Source organism: Poecile atricapillus, chromosome 36, assembly GCF_030490865.1.
Source record: "Poecile atricapillus isolate bPoeAtr1 chromosome 36, bPoeAtr1.hap1, whole genome shotgun sequence".
Taxonomy (NCBI): Eukaryota; Metazoa; Chordata; class Aves; order Passeriformes; family Paridae; genus Poecile; species Poecile atricapillus.
In genome coordinates this window covers 1,845,128-1,848,639 of record NC_081284.1, presented here as the reverse complement: position 1 = coordinate 1,848,639, position 3,512 = coordinate 1,845,128, and the positions used below count along the sequence as shown (strand labels likewise).

Below are 3,512 nucleotides of genomic sequence, written 5' to 3'. Positions count from 1 at the left end.
TCCCCACGGGGACACCGCAGGGCCCTGTCCCCAGCCCTGTCCCCACGGGGACACCGCAGGGGCCCTGTCCCCAGCCCTGTCCCCACGGGGACACCGCAGGGGCCCTGTCCCCAGCCCTGTCCCCACGGGGACACCGCGGGGGCCCTGTCCCCAGCCCTGTCCCCACGGGGACACCGCAGGGGCCCTGTCCCCAGCCCTGTCCCCAAGGGCTCACCAAGGCTTCCAGAGAGGCAGCCAGGCGCTTCTGCCGCAGAAGGGCTTTCAGCTCCGCTCTCACGCTGGGCTGGGGACAACGGCAGCGTTAGGGACACGGCGGGGACACCGGGCTGGGCTGGGGGGACAGCGGAAAGCAGGGGGGGCCCTGGGGAAGGGTCCCTGGCAGCTCTGGGGTTATCAATCCACACTGGGAGATCGCCTTTCACAAGGATTCAGATGAATGCCAGATGTTCTCTGCTTTTGCTGTGGCGTTTTCTTTTCCTCCTGCTGGCAAGTTTTAGGCGTAGGGCAAGAAGAATTTTGGGCTTTGGGGCTCAGTCCTGTCTGTGCAAAGCCAGAGGAGCTCCAGGGGACGGATGGTGGGGCCCAGGCTGCCATCGACACCGACCGCCTGCAGCAGCAGCAGCAGCAGCAGCAGGAGGAACAACTCCAGCCCAAACCCAAATGTCATAAAGGGAAATAAAACCTTTCATTGGCGTGCTCTAAAAAGGCGGATTCAGGGCGTGGCCGTGCAAAATACTCCTTGGGAAAGTTGGAATATGCATTAAAAACCCACAGCAGGATGGGATCAAAGGAGCGTTCCAAAGATATCGGGGGTGCTCCCGGCAGCGCTCCAGGGCACGCGGCCGTTTGAACCCTTGGCTTTCTCATCTTGGTCTCCTCATTGTCCATTTGTTGGTATCAGAGCTTTGATAATGGATGGGGCCAGTGGGGCTGGTTCTCCACAGCGGCTGCGGGAGCTGCCGCGCTCCTGGCCAGCAGCAGCAGCGGGCTCCTGGCCAAGGGGCAGGGCTGGCCCAGGGGCCGTGTCCCGGGCCCTGCGGGGGCTCGGGGACGGGGATGCAGCGGGAGCCCTGCGCAAAGGCTCCCTGGGGAGGGTCTGTGGGGCAGGGCAGCCGGCTGGGCTGGCAGCAGGGGGGCACTGGGCTGCTGTGCTGGGACACACTGGGACGGCCTGGGGCCTGCTGGCCGTGCCAGGGGAGCCTCTGACAGCGGCACAACTCCTGCTACCCACCAGAGGCGTCTCCAGGATCCCAACGTTGGCCAAATCCAGCTGCAGAGAGAGAGCAGGAGACCTCGCCGGTCACCGGGATGTCCCCGGCACCAGCGAGGAACCGGGGGGCCAAAGTGCCCCCAAATTCCCCCAGGGGATGCCCCCCAAGCCCAGCTGCCCCCTCACCTCCTGGACATCATCTTGGACTCCTTGCAGCAGCGCCTGGGGAAGGAGAAGAAAGGGAAAGAGAGGAAGGAAGGGTCGGGAATGCAGCCCCAGGGAACGCCGTGCCCAAGAGAGGGGCTGAGAAAAGCGTGTGGAACGCTCCCTGCTCCCGCAGGAACAGCAGGGCAGCCGGGCTGCAGGGGAAGGTGAGGAGCTGCAGGGCGCAAACAGGACACACGGACAAAGGCAGCGCGGGATGAGGGGATCATTCGGAGCCCTGGGCCGGGAGAAATGGAACCAAAGCACCAGGGATGGCCAAAGGAGCGGAAGGAGCAGGCGCAAGGGCAGCGGGGGACGAGTTCAGCTGAGAGGAAGAGCGCTGACTTCATCCCAGAGAGCCCCGGAGGAGCCCGGAGTGGCCAAGGAGGAGGCGAGCGCAGCCCCAAAGGGGCGCGGAGCTGGTTGGGACACGAAGCGGGGATGGCTGGGCTGAGGAAATGAACCGGTGTGAGGCCCGTGGTGTAACCCCAGCTGGCAGAGACTCCAAAGAGAGGGACGAGTCTCCAGGGTGTGCCTGGCCCTGCAGGAGCCGTTCCCCTGCGGCTGGGCGCTGCTGGATCAATCCATCCCTGCTCTCACAGCTCCCTCCGCTGTGGATGCTAACTCTGAAGCAGGCAGCAAAGTGCCTGTGGAATTGCAGGCCACATTGCTTGCTCAGTCCAGCCTGAGAAAGTAGCCTGAGAATTCATGGGGAGGATTCAAAACAATCCTCAGAGACAGAAAACAGCCTTGCCAGGTGCTGTTTGTCTGTCCCTTGTTTTCTTTGCAGGAGAAAGTCGGGGGGAAATGTGCCCCGCTGACCAGTGATGTAGTAGTTTGCTAACCAATAAGAGTTTCCTTTCTCTACTTTCCACGTATAGGTCTATAAAAAAGACCTGAAACAATAAACTGAGAAAAATTCTCCTAACTAACTCCTAAAGAGCCTGTGTCGTCTCTTCCCAGCCGTTCCTAACAGAGCGACACTCCGCTCCTCACGGAGTTTTCCGTGCGCGCATCAGCAGGCCTGGTGCGGACGGGCCCGGCGGGGCTGTGGGGGACACGGTGCGGGGAGCAGGGCAAAGGGACGGGAACTCGGGGCTCCCGGGGATCTCCTGGAGCTGGGGGAGACCCAAAGGAGCCCAACGGGGGCAAACGGAGAGCCCGAGGGGCCGGGCCGGGCTGAGGAAGGGGCGCGGTGTGAGGCGCAGGGCAGGAGAAAGGAATCGTGGTGGGGGGACACGGCAGGGCAAGGGAGGGGCTGGCTGGGGACACAAGGACCAGGACAGCTGGGGACAAAAACCGAGAGAGGGGATCTGGGAGAGGGGCTGAGCCAGGGAAGGGGCCAGGGGGACGGCGCTGTGGGGCCAGGAAGGGAGGCAGAGGATGGAGGGGGAAGAAGGGAGGAAAGGGCTCGGGAATGGTCGGGGCTCGGGCGTTTGGGCAGCCTGGGTGGGACACAGGGGAGACACAGGGGGCAGCCAGGAGATTGGTGACGGGCCCAAAAGGTGGGATGGGAGGCCAGGAAGGGCAGGAGGTGGGGACAGCGTTTGGCCTTGGAGCCTCACCTTGGCCTGTGCCGGGGGGCACAGCAGGATGGAGAAGAGCAGGGCCACGGCGAGCACAGCCACCTTCATCTTCCTCTTCCTCCTCTGCCAGTGAGTGGGGAGCGCTGGCTGAGGCTGCCCCAGGTGAGGAGCACCTTTATCCTGCCGGGACTCCTCCCTGCGCCCTCCCCAAGAGCCCCCAGGCCAAAGGCCGGCTTGGCACAGCCCCCAGCCCTGGCCACAAGCCCAGGCCTGGCACAGAGTCCATCCCAGCTGCGGCACGGATCCAGCCCCCCTCCCCGCATCCCTGCGGCTTCCTGCACGGGGCAGCTGCCCCTGCAAGGGCCCAGGCCCCCGCGGCTGCCAAGGGGGGCAGGCAGGGAGCCAAAGGCAGCTGGGGAGCCTGTGGGGACACCCCCCAGTCCAGCACAATCCATCCTCCAACCTGCCCCAGCTCCCGCTGACCCTGCCCTGCCGGAGCTTTCCCCGGGGGACAGCCCAGAGCTCAGCCCCAAAGCCCACACGGGGACAGCAGGGCCAGCGGGGGCCGTGGG

The 3,512-nt window shown here is 64.6% G+C and overlaps 1 long non-coding RNA gene across 1 annotated transcript; it reads right to left on the bottom strand.

The window, feature by feature from the left end:
* Positions 1-213: 213 nt before the first annotated feature.
* Positions 214-3,219, bottom strand: LOC131591024 (uncharacterized). Its single transcript, XR_009280233.1, has 4 exons — positions 2,980-3,219; positions 1,397-1,432; positions 1,232-1,270; positions 214-283 (listed from the first exon to the last, which is right to left on the bottom strand). It is a non-coding gene; the product is annotated as an uncharacterized LOC131591024 (long non-coding RNA).
* Positions 3,220-3,512: the final 293 nt, after the last annotated feature.